This window comes from Bufo bufo, chromosome 4, assembly GCF_905171765.1.
Source record: "Bufo bufo chromosome 4, aBufBuf1.1, whole genome shotgun sequence".
In the NCBI taxonomy this organism is placed as follows: Eukaryota; Metazoa; Chordata; class Amphibia; order Anura; family Bufonidae; genus Bufo; species Bufo bufo.
This window is the reverse complement of record NC_053392.1, coordinates 78,356,214-78,370,059: the sequence shown is the minus strand read 5'-3', so window position 1 is coordinate 78,370,059 and position 13,846 is coordinate 78,356,214.

Sequence of the window (13,846 nt, the reverse complement as noted above, 5' to 3'; positions counted from 1 at the left end):
TCTTCCTTTTTTTGCTTTTACTGACAAGCCTAATGCAATCTTCTGTTGCCTTCAATAGTGCCACTTTTAAGTAGTCCCATTTCTCCTGGACTCCAATGAAACTGTTCCAGTCTGATAGGGACTCGTATACCACTAATCTAATTTTAGAAAAGTCAGTTTTTCTAAAATCTAAAACTTTTGTTTTTGTGTGGTGTGACTCAGTCACTGTACTTATAGTAAACCACACTGACTGGTGATCACTAGATCCCAAGCTTTCCCCTACAGTAATATCAGATACCAAATTCCCATTTGTGAATACTAAATCTAAAATGGCCTCCTTCCGGGTTGGCTCCTCCACTACTTGCTGTAGAGATAATCCCAGTAGGGAATTTAGAATATCTGTACTCTTGGCAGAACTAGCTATTTTGGTTTTCCAGTTTACATCTGGAAGATTGAAGTCTCCCATAATGATAACTTCCCCCTTCAATGTCATTTTAGCTATTTCCTCAACTAGTAGATCATCTAATTCTTTGACTTGGGTAGGTGGTCTATATATAACACCTACACGAGTTACCTTGTGATTATCAAGCTGCAAGGTAACCCAAACTGACTCTAAATTGTTCTCGCTAACTTGTATCAAATTCGATTTTATGCTATCTTTCACATACAGGGCCACCCCTTCTTGCCTTCTCTGTCTTTCCTGTATAGAGAGAACCCTGGTATTGATATATCCCAGTCATTACTCCCCTTGAACCACGTCTCAGTAACAGCCACTACATCTATATTCTCAGATGCCATTATAGCCTCAAGCTCATTGATCTTATTCCCTAGACTGCGAGCATTTGTAGACAAGACTCTGAGCTTGTCATTTCTTAACCTTTGTGCTACTGGCCTTTTCTGACATTGTTCCGGGGGGCAGTCGGACTGCTGGATTATCACTCTTTTGCCCCCCTTTCCTAGTTTAAATGCTTCTTAGCAAATACTTGGAACTGTTCACCGAGGACATTCGTTCCCTTGAGAGAAAGATGCAAACCATCTTTCTTGTACAGTTCTTTTCCATTCCAACAAGAGCTATCATGAGACACGAAGCCAAACCCTTGGTTCAGACACCATTCACCAAGCCATACATTGAATTCCTTAATGCGCATCTTCCTGTCATGCTGAAGGTTATGCACAGGCAAAACTGCAGAGAATGAAACAGTTGATGCAACCTCCCGTATATCCTTTCCAAGTGTATGAAAAGCTTCTTTCACCTTTGAAACCTCATTGCAAGCGAGAACGTTTGTCCCAAGATGGACAATAACATCCACTTCCCTTTCCTGCTTTGCTTGCCTAACTATATTTAGGATCCGTCGTCTATCCCTGCTAGCGGTAGCACCAGGGAGACATCTCACAACACCATTCTCCTCAAACTTCACACCTCTTATGATGGAATCGCCCACCAACAGCTGCTTACTATCAATCCTCACCTTCTCCTTTTTGTCTTTGGCTGCAGTCTTGCATACTTTAGGCATGGGAGATGATTGTTTCTCACCCACTGTGCTTGAGCCATCCTCCATGTTGTTCTTGCACTCTGAAAGTGCTGCAAATGAATTATGGAGAGCCACAGACTGTGGGACATGCCTTCTATCCACAACTCTCAGTCTACCTGAACCTACAGTAACCCATCTTCCATTTCTAGGGGGCCTCTGTGGCAGTGGCATTGCAATGTTCTCAGCCTGAGTTTGTTTAGTGGTTAATTTCCAAATCTCATATTTCAAAAAGGTAATTTCCTGCTGCATTATGGAGAGCTGTCTACAGATCAGACAGTATCCAAACCTTTGAAGAGTGGAACCTGAAATAAAAGCACAACAATTCCTGCACAGAACCAGATCTGCCATTGTAAAGAGGGGAAAGATTTTAAACAAACAAATCTTACTTGTTTAGATTGTATCCACCTCCAGATTACCTCCTGAGTATCTCCACTGCACTTCTACAGCAGCACTTGAACTAGCAGCCTTGGAAAAGCAGCAAGCTATGATTGGGGGTCTGAGCATCAATATGGGGGCATGAACATCTGATATGGGGGTCTGCGCATCAATATAGGGGCATGAACATCTTATATGGGGGCCTGAGCATCTGATATGGGGTTTGAGAATCTTATATGAGGGTCTAAGGATCTGATAAGGGCGTTTGAGGATCTGATAAAGGGGGTTTGAGGATCTGATAAAGGGGGTTTGAGGATCTGATATGGTGGTTTGATTTGAGGATTTGATTTGAGATTTGATATGGGAGTCTGATCTTAAAAGAAGGGGGGTATTTTTTGTATTGTCACACATTATAGGGGGGCATTTTTCTACTGGCACACAATTGTTATTACTACTGGGGGACAACGGGAAACATTATTATTAGCAAGGACACTATGGGGGCATTATTACTTTTGGGGCACAATAGGGACATTATTACTATTGTTAACTCTGAGTGCACTCTGGCAGATTATTTCTATTGGTGGGACTTTGGGGAGCACTATTATTGTGGGGGGCACCCTGGCAAAGTATCAGCTTAGTACAATTATTTTTGGGGATGTTTTGGATACACTATTAGTATCAGGAATACTATTTCCTGGGCTCACTTATTTTATTTTGTCAGTTTGTTATTGTTATTTTATTAATTTATCGTCTTTTTGTTAAACTCTTCAGAGACAAGAGATGGCTGAAAGAAGTCGTCATGGTGGTTTGGTCTCAATGGAGAATATGTAATGGTTTTAAAGTAAGTCTTTTGCAGTAGGACTGGAGAGAAGGGGCTAGGTTGAGAATTTGGCATGGGGGGGCCCACCATTTAATTTTTTGCCTCTGGCAGCAGAAAGGCTAGGTGCACCTCTACCCCTTGCCACAAAGTACCGAGGGAAGGGGGAAGGGGCCCAGGCACATTCTTTGCACATTGGTCCTCTGCTGTCTGTGTTCACCCCTGGGTCCGCTTCGATGATCGCTACACCACTGCAAAGGGCTATTGATTTAGAAATGAACCCAGCAATCTACATCTTCAGATACCAGTTTCCTATAGTCCATCTGGCTGCTGTAAAGCTCATCGCCGAATGCTATTAACAGGTCAAGCACAATGGCTGTCCTTGTAATAATGTAAAGGACACAGAATCTAAATATCAGCAATCTGAAAATTAAAACAGACTAGAAAAAATATGTTTCAGTATCTGATTTTAAGAAAATTGGATGATGCATTCACTTTAAAGGGATTCTGTCACCAGGATTTCACTTACTGAGCTGTTAACATGACCACATCAGTCTCCATGATTCATATTACAATATACTAGTATTACTGCCCTGTGTCCTGTAATTTGTCTATAAAATCGCTTTTATTAGTATGCAAATTACCTAAATAAGGAGTCCCTCTGTCCGTTGGAGCCCAGCCGCACCCCTTCTCCTTGAGCCCAGCACCGCCCCACTGCTAATTTATTCACTCCTTATTGCCGACCTCATATGCTGTAATCTCGAGCATGCACTGTGGATAGACAGTCAGCGCCCGCGCGATGTCCTGGCATCGGCCTCACAGAACACATTGCACATGCGCTGACTGGTCTTTCCACGGTGCATGCGCGAGATTACGGCGCACCAGGCATATGTAATTAGCATATTAATAAAAGCGATTTTATAGACAAATTACAAGACACAGGGTAGTAATACTAGTATATTGTAATATAAATCATGGAGACTGATGTGGTCATGTTAACAGCTGGCGACAGAATCCCTTTAAAGGAACAATCTGAGGAAATGCTGCCATAACAGCTTCTATGGAAAAAGAGCAAATCGCTTTAGTAATTCGTACTCATTTTTAAAATTCCATCATTATGCTTCAATTGGAAAAAATAATGCCTGTGAAACACTTCCATTAGGATATTAGAAAAGGTAGTACTATATGCAGCGACAACACGTGAGCTACGGCGGGCCGATGGGCGTAGTAGTTGTTTGTTCTCACGGTTAGCAGAGCCTCCCTGGGCCGGCGTGCAGTGATGGGGAAGACACCACTAAATCCTCCAGGGCACTCTCTAGTACAGGGATCACCAGCCAGATGGTAGTTGAGGTGACCTTGATGGAATAGGTGTTTAGGGTGCTTTTGAGGCTGGGATCCTGGTTGATTCGTGACGCCAGCACCGTTAGGTGCAAAGATTGGTGGTGGAAAAGATGAGGAGTCGGTAGTAGTAAAACAGTTGAACTTTTACTTAAATCTTTTGTCTTCATGTAGTCAGTACAGTTCATTTATATGGCATAAAGATATGACTCTGATATTGGTGTAGCTGCAATCCTTGTAACAAGCTTGGAAATTGTAACTTGAGGAGTTTTCCTTCCTTCTATATCTGCCTATACCTTGTCCTCACTCTAGCACTCAGGTACTGGATATAATAAACTCTTACTGGTCAGTAGCAATCCCCAGGGCGGCTCCCTAACGGCAGTCATCAGTCTTCTGCTCCATTCTTTGGAAAGGATGCTCACTGAAGAATTACGGTCCACTATGTCCATAGAGACAAGTGGGAAAGGATAACTTTGTGCATTAATCATCCAGCTGTGTCCAGGCACGTTTAGGTTCCTCCTGGTCACTGGTGCTTGTGAAGACCATTGGCTAATTTAGCTCCAACCTCCACTAGACTTTTTCTATACCCAGACGTAGACTCACTGGTCTGTGCTGTGCTGCTGGAATACTGTTCTGTAATTCTGTGATTTGTATTTGAGTCTACAATAAAGAAGACGTGATTTGTACCAGTGGTGAGTGCCCCCTGCTTTCCTTTCTATCTACAATTTTACTGTTCGTGTTCTCTGTGCTCCCTTAGCCTGGCCAGAGCCAAGGAGCTAATATGGCAGCTACATGGTGGACTAGGCTTGTACTGCTCCTCCACTAACCAGCTTCTCTAAACTTCTCAACACTGATCTCTCTCCTACTAGCATACCCAAGTCTACGGTCGAATAAGTGTAATGAATCCTAACAGCCTGTTAATAGGAATTATAGGGACATACAGAAATACATTTGATCCACATATACAAAAGTTTGAAGTGTCCACGACACTTACTGAGTGGGACACTGCATATATATATAAGTGAAAATGATGCAGTTAAGTAGTCTGCGATTGTCACTAGAGGTAGCTAGTTACATACATACAGGTGAAGCTCGAAAGATTAGAATATTGTGCAAAAGTCCATTTATTTCAGTAATGCAAATTAAAAGGAATTGCATTAATGCAGCTTAAAATTAGAATTTTGTGAAAAGGTTCAATATTCTAGGCTCAAAGTGTCACACTCCAGTCATCTAATAATCCATACCCCCTGAGCAAAGGGTACCTCAAAATTGTGACTTTGGGGTTTCATAAGCTGTAAGCCATAATCATCCAAATTATAACAAATAAATGCTTGAAATATCTCGCTTTGCATGTAATGAGTCTGTCTCATATGTTAGTTTCACCTTTAAGTTGCATTACTGAAATAAATGAACTTTGCACGATATTCTAATTTTTCGAGTTTCACCTGTATATACTGTTAATAAACTATATAACTCTGTAATACCAGCCCCCCCTAGTGGCAGCAAAAGGCTGATCTGAATTTTAAAGGGGTTGTTGGGTTCAGAGCTGAACCCGGACATACCCAGAATTTTACCCAGGCAGCTGCAGTTACCAGCTCTGTCCACTACACACTGGAGGGGGGTGCGTAGTTCTGCCAGATGTCAGACTCCTGCCGATCTAATAGGATCTTTTAGGATAGGCAATCGGTTTTATAAATAAGTATGACAACTGGGTGTTGATGAAAGGAATGGTTATACCCAGCTTTCAATTTATTCATATATTTCTAAGAGGAAAGCTGGCAAAGTAAGTATGGTTAGAGGGCATTTTGCCATCTCCAATAGTAGACCCCAAATGTCCAGGAGAAAAAACAAAAACATTTGGAGCAGTGTTTGGAGATAATAATTTGTCACTAGGGTCTATTTCTTTGATTCAAAACCTTATTGATGGGTTAGACCTTTTACGGTAAGCCCAAGGAACCCCAATCTGACACTGATCATAGACACCATACCCTTGCTAGGAATACAAATTTAGATTATAGGATCAGTTTAGTACAAGATTTGTCCATTTTGGACAACCGATAGAGAAGATTGGTTTATCTCATTTGTCAAAAATACCAACCCTGATTCAGGAATGCAGAAGGTATTTTTATCTTGTAATGGCCCCCTCCTTTATTTGTGTACACACCATGCATTACCTTTATAGAAATTACTTGTTTGCTACAGACACCTTCAGGGACATTTTTTCATGATTGCATTTTACTCATTTAGGGCTATAAATTTATATTTTTTTTCCAATTGGCCTTTACTAAAAACATTCAGCCATATCTGCGATTCAGTGGTTACAACTCTCTTGTATTTCACTTATTTTGGGCTAAAAATCATTTGGTCAGATGCTCTTTAATAAAAATGTTCTGCTATTTCTGAGTTACAGGGGTTAAAAATCAGTCTATTTGCAAGCTGTCACTTTGTTTTCTTTTAATACCAGTCATCATGTGTAGCTGTTATCTTTGATCTCCTGACCTCATTCTTAGGGCTCGTTCACACGAACATGTGATGCCCGTTGTTGTATTGTAGACCGCAATTGCGGATCCACAATACACGGGCACCGTTCCATGGCCATTCCGCATCACGGATGCAGACCCATTCATTTCAATGGGTCCGCAAATCCGGAGATGCGGAGCGGTGTGGAATGGAACGGAAAGGAACAGTACGGAAGCACTACGGAGTGCTTTCTGGGGTTCCGTTCCGTGCTTCCGCACAGCAAAAAGATAGAACTTGCTCTATCTTTTTGCGGAACGGAAGGATCGCGGAATGGGTCTGTGATCCCCATGCGCCTTCCCCACGGACGGTGACAATGCATTGCGGACCAAAATTTGCGGTCCCCAGCACGGGCTTTACATGTTCGCGTGAACGAGCCCTTAGTTTGATAAGAATTGAGCTACAATAAGTGTTTATGAGGTCAGGAGAACAGAGAGAAGAGCTACATGAGCTTTCAGATGATGAGATTCAGAGGAAAAAAAAGATAGCGACTGCTTGCAAATAGACTGCTTTTTAACCCCTGTAACTCAGAAACAGTGAACATTTTTAATAAAGACGAACCAACCAAATGGTTTTTAGCTCAAAATGAGTAAAATTCAATAATAAAAAATAAATTTCCTGATGGTATCCACAGCCTTTAAATCTTTTTGTTTTGGTAATTTAATTAGTGGTTTAGCAGTTTATAATCATTCAATCCTTGCTGCAAGGGAAATCATCTCCATGAGCGGTTTTCTGGTGGACATTGTGGTGGGCTTGTGCTCACGTACAGTAACCAATCTGAAGGAGCAGAGCTGCAGCATAAAAACATAGTGGAGGAACAAAGTAGCTGCCTGAGCCTCTGTAAGTACAGTAGACAGATGATCTCCTAATAGAATGGAGCTAAAAAAAAAAACAGATAGACAGCCCAGACTAGAAAATAAAAAAAAATATAAAAAGCAGGAATTACTCATGACAAGGGGGTAATTTGTAAGACCCCCAGCTGGAGATCTCATTTTACTCTCTGTGCAGTCAATAATATGAAATATTGAATCTATGGATGAAATAAATTTTTACCTTTCATTTTTCCAGCACGGTAAGAGATTTGAAAGTCATATGAAATTAAATGTAGCATGGGTAAGACAGTGAAAGAGAAATGACTAATTTTCTACCTTCACTGCTCCGAAGGAAGAATCTATATCTTCTTTTATTAAAATGTCCTATGAAGTGAGATGGATTCAACAGAAGCTCTGATAACAGTTATTATAAGCAAGTGACACGCATATAAATACACCAGTCTACCTTTTCACATGCTGGCACAGACCGACAGCGTGCCCTATGCAGTAGCCGATTTTCTCACAATCCTCCACGCTCTGCTTATTGCACTTTGCTCTAATTATCAGCTACAAATGTGCTATGCAAACAGCGTCTAATAAAAGTTTTCACTGCAAAAGTTACGCATTATGTAAAATTCACAAAGAAGGCGTTCAAGAATAGAATCACTTCCATAAACATAATGATGGTGGTGGTGGATTTATCACGCCCTCTACTCCAGAATTCTGGTTGCAAAATAGGCCTTTGCAAAGTTTTGGGCTTACTTGAACCAAAATTTTTACACTGCTTGCTCCAGTCTTGTGGTTGGTGAAAGCGTGCTCGGTAGTAGTGTTGAGCGAATCGAATTTCATGAAGTGGACTTCGATCAGAATTTCAGGGAAAATTTCATTCTCCACAAAACCAAATTTTCTCATGTTTTGTGGTAACCAATGTTTTGCGTGTGAAGATTCCGCCTTAGCCATTTTGTTTGAAGATCCTGTGAAAAATCTTGTCCACGGTGACATATGACGTCACCACGCCGGCCCGTTTGATGCCGTCATCATGCACCATGCAAAATGGTCACAGTGGACTCTTCGTGAGCAAGTGGAAAAAGTTACGTTTTTTTTTTTTTTTAACAGATTAACCACTGACTGCCCTCAATAGTCATCTCAGATGACGCGATTAGCAATGAAAGCGGTATCTGAAGGGTTCGATGACGGAGGGCGGCACCATCACCGTTCCCAGTAATTGTGCCGTCTACTCACAAAGAAATGCGCTTCGTGATAAAGCAATTTGAAATTCGGCAAAGCACCCGAATCGAAGTTTGAGAACGTTGCTTATCTCTGAGTTTCAATCACTTTTGTAAAGAGCAAAGTCAAAAACTTATTCCAGTAGTTAGGTGGCATAAAACAAAAAAACTACTGCAGTAACATTTCTAAACAAAAGCGCGATGTTTAAAGATGCTCCAAAATGTATCAAACAACGTGCAGCATTTGATAAACTTGGACCAAAGTACGCCAAGGCAGACAGAAAGGGGTTAATGTATCAAGTGCACTCTCCCAGAAAAGTGGAGTGATTTTGCCTGTTTTGCCGGTGGCATAGGTATGTGCACCAAATTTATGATGCATTTGTGCCATTTTTAGGTTTGCGTTTATGCAGTGCAATTTGTATTTACTAAGAGGCTGCCTGATGTTTTGTGGGAAGAGCTACATTTTAAGCCGGATTTATCATTGTGATTTTTTTTGCAAAAAAATCCCCAAAAAGTTGCAAGTGTGCTCCAGTCCTCTGGTGGTGTACAAACTGACGGAGTCATAGTAATAATTAGACTTTAGACTGAAATATCCTTATATGTATTTTATACAATAAAAAAAAAAATGTGACAAAAAAATAAAAGATATCAAACTAAGGCCTTGTTCACATCTCGATTTGTTAATCCGGCAGGCTGTTCTCGCACAGAGCAGCCTGCCATATCTCATGAATCCGGCGTTGCTGGATCCTCTACTTCGCCTCTGGATCCCCATTGACTGCAATGAGGTCCCGGCGGTCATCCGGCCAATTTCCGGACATAAACTTCTGCGAAAACAGATGTGAATTAAGCCTTAACAGACGCTCCAAAAAAAAAAAAAAAAAAGAGAGCAAACAGCAAAAAGACATGTTGTTACACTATATTACCCCCACACTCACAATGACAAAAGAGCAAAAAGTCACATCAATACAGTATACTGTATTAGGCTTCTTTCACATAATTATTAGTTCTGTAAGGCCTATTGCACACGACCGTATGTCTTTTTCAGTGTTTTGCGGTCCGTTTTAAACGGATCCGTTGTTCCGTTTTTTTGTTTCCGTTGTGTTTCCGTTTCCGTTCCGTTTTTCCGTTCCGTTTTTCCGTATGGCAAATACAGTATACAGTAATTTCATAGAAAAAATTGGGCTGGGCATAACATTTTCAATAGATGGATCTGCAAAAAACGGAACGGATACGGAAGACATACGGATGCACTTCCGTATGCATTCCGTTTTTTTGCGGACCCATAGACTTTAATGGAGCCACGGAACGTGATTTGCGGCCAAATATAGGACATGTTCTATGTTAAAACGGAACGGAAAAACGGAAACGGAATGCATACGGAGTACATTCCGTTTTTTTTGCGGACCCATTGAAATCAATGGTTCCGTATACGGACCGTATACGGACCGCAAAAAACGGCCAGTAAACGGGAAAAAAAAAGGGCCGTGTGAAAGAGGCCTAAGGCTGTTCCGGCAGATAACAGCCTTAGGCTCCATTCACACGTCCGCAATGTGTTTTGCGGATACACGGAGACACGGATCCGCAAAACACGGAAAGCGGCAATGTGTGTTCCGCATTTTGCGGACCGCACATTGCCGACATAATAGAATATGCCTGTTCTTGTCCGCAATTGCGGACAAGAATAGGACATGTTCTATTTTTTTGCGGAAACGGAAGCGGAAGTGCGGATCCGCAAATGTGGATGCGGACAGCACATTCCGTCCCCATAGAGAATGAATGGGTCCGCACCCTTTCCGCAAAATTGCGGAAAGGATGCGGACCCATTTTGCGGACGTGCCAATGGAGCCTAACAGAACTCTCTGGATCCAGCATTGTCAGATTTTACAATACAGCATGCAGCGTTTTTATCTGTCTGAATCCCAGCATATTTGCCGGGTAGCAGACAGATCAATGGGGCCGGTGGGCATTGTGGTAACATCTAGCAATGCTGGATCCAGAGAGTTCCGGAAGGCTGTTCTCTGCTGCCTGCAGGAACTAATAACGTTAGTGTTAAACTAGCCTAATCCCTAGATTAAAAAAAAATAATAGCAAAAAGTGCCCCCTCCACGATAATGATGTATCTTCAGTGCCCCCTCACAATAATGATGCTTCGTTATGTAGATAGCTTGGGAGAGGGGAGTGGAGGCAGTGGTAGTTTTGGTCTTGAGTGGTTTGCGGCCCCTATCTTGCTACTACTCTCTGTGATGAGAATGTCGGATCCCTGGTTGACAGTGACAGTAGATGACCTGCTGTTTATTATCACTTCTGCATTTGTGTCAATGAGTGCTATGCAGTGAATATAGCTTCCTCGCTATCTCTGGCAGAGCAGAGCTTAAGGGTCTTAGCAGACCCTGATAAGCTGTGCCTTGTACAAAACCCCACAGGGAGCAATTTTCCCCAGTATCTGTGGTTCCTTTGGATGCCCCAGTTACAGTGAAAATAGTACAAAATACAAAATATAAATGCCAGTGGCAAAAATATATTGAAATAAAAAATTTAATACATAATAAAATAAAAAATATAGTAAAATAGAAAAATAGAAATAAAAGAAAAACATAAAAACTAAAAACTTGCAAACAATATATGGCAAAATGGCAAAAATATACAAAAAAATAAGTAAAAAATTATAAAAATAAAAGACAAATAAAAGACAAAAATAAACACACCCAAGCCAACCAAAACCATTGCCATTCTTGCACCATTCTCAAGAAATAATACATATTATATATCAAAACAACCAACACAAATTAGGGAAGTCAAGGAAAGCACAAATTTTTTAACAAGAGGCAGGACGGAAGGAAATCTGGCCACTTAAGTCCCTATTAGGGCTATTCACACGTCCGTAGAATGGGTCCGCATTCGTTCCGCAAATTGTGGAATGGGTGCGGACCCATTCATTCTCTATGGGGCAGGAATGGATGCAGACAGCACACAGTGTGCTGTCCGAATCCGCATTTCTGGAGCGCGCCCCCGATCTTCCTGTCCGCAGCTCCGGAAAAAATTTAATATCCTTTTCTTGTCCGCAATTGTGGACAAGAATAGGCAGCCCTATGGGGGTGCCGGCCGGGTGTATTGCAGATCCGCAATACACTACGGACGTGTGAATGGGAAATAGTGTTCATAGGAAATCTCATTCCCTATAACTGGCCGGTATAATGGTGCCGCCGATCAGCTGATGACTCGTTTGTTGGCTGATTTGCATCTTTCATCAGAATGAAACATTTATGATTATTAAGAGATAAGCGAATCAAAGCTGACAAAGTGGAATTCGATCCAAATTTCTGGAAAAATTTGATTTGCTCCGCATTTACTCACGCTTTGTGGTAACGAATCGCATTTTTTCCTAAAATGGCTGCTGCACATGTGAGGACATGGAGAAAGGAACTCTGGGAAGGCGGGATCACCCATGATGCCATGCATGCAGCCAAACAGCAGCAAGCCAGCCCTGCGATGTCACATCCCTATAAATAGCCTCAGCCATCTTGGATTCTGCCGTTTGCCAGTGTACTTAGTGCAGGAAGAGATGTCAGCATGCTAGGGACAGTGCTAGAAAAAACTTAATTGTGCTAAAAAAAAATTATTTACAAGTGCAGGGAAAGATTATTCAAGGTGTAGGGAAAGTATAGTGAGGAATCATTCTACAGCATTTATGTTGAACAGAGTTCAGTAGGGGAGGTTACAGCCTGAGTAATAGGAACAATCCGATTAGACCTTGCTGCACTGACTGGGCACCCAAATTGCCAATATAAAGCTCTGTAATTCCAGCAAACTTTTCTTGTTATTGGGGTGTTGCAGTGTCCCACTATGTGCTATATGTGGGCACTTTAAACTTTTGCTGCTAACTGTCTTATTTAATGTATTGTATTTTCCTAATATTAGGCTGGCATTGTCATTTCATTTATTCGCCCCTAGGTGGTGCTGGCGCCACATAATATATACCGTATTTTTCGCTTTATAAGACGCACCTGATGATAAGACGCACCTAGGTTTTTGAGGAGGAAAATAAGAAAAAAAAAATGTAATCAAAAGGTGTGCTTTTGGTAGGTTTTGAACTAATGGTGGTCTGTGGATGCCGCACTGTTAGGAGGGATCTGTGGATGCCGCACTGTTATGGGGGATCTGTGGATGCCGCACTGTTATGAGGAATCTGTGGATGATGCACTGTTATGGGGGATCTGTGGATGACGCACTGTTATGGGGGATCTGTGGATGACTGTCACGACCATGGTCATGGGGTTCACCCTTAACGGCGTGGTTGGTGGCTTATTCCCCGCCACCTTGCCTTCTATGTCCGTGTTAGTGATCCCTTGTCCCTCTCTATGTTCCTTTCTCTGGTCGTCTGCTGGCAGCATTCCATTGGTGTTCCGGCTGTGTGCTGGTTAGGAGTGTCTGTTGGCAGTGACTGGAGTGGGAACGTGAGTAGAGAGTGGACGCAGTGTTTCTTTGCTGGTCTCTGGTTCATGTGTGTTGCTCCAGAGCCTGGCAGTCAGCTCCCTGGTTCCTGTGTGTTGCTCCAGGGGCCGGCAGCAGTCCTGGGGAGACTCGCAAGTACTGACGCTGATTTTCCTATTTTTACCCTTCTCTCATCCCTTTTTGAGTTCCTCACTAGTTTCCCCTTTTTTTTGGTGGCGGGGCTTTGAGGGGTGGGAGTGTCACGACCATGGTCATGGTCGTGACTCCTGGACCCGCATGCAGTTGCCTGCAGTTTTGGTTTTCTTGTCAACCACATGGTGAGGGCTGCTTGTATCTTGCCTCACGTGTGGTTGCCGCTGGCAACATGATTTTATTCCCAGCGTAGCAGCCTGAGCTGTTGCTAGGCACTTGCGGTGAAGTGCATGCGGTTGCTCCTGGCAACCTGTCTATGTAGATGTGCCTTTTCTCTGTGTAGTTTATGGGTGTTTTTCCCTTTAAGTGCTTTCTGTTCCTTGCCTGGTGTAGGAAGGGTAAACTCCCTTCTTTGTGTGTGAACACTGGGTGTGTCTGTGTGTGGGTGTGGCTACTTGGGGCTATTTAGCTCCTGCTGGATGCCAGTAGCTGAGGGGTACTCCAGCCATGCTGTTTGCTGGAGTCATCCTCCTGGTAATACTCCACCTGTCCAGTGAGGGCCACCCTTGTGGTCATAAGTATGTCTAGGCATAGATGTTCTGATGTTATTATATGTATAGTGGTGTCTTTATTGTTTATTGCAGCTTATGGTCCTGGCTTCCTGTG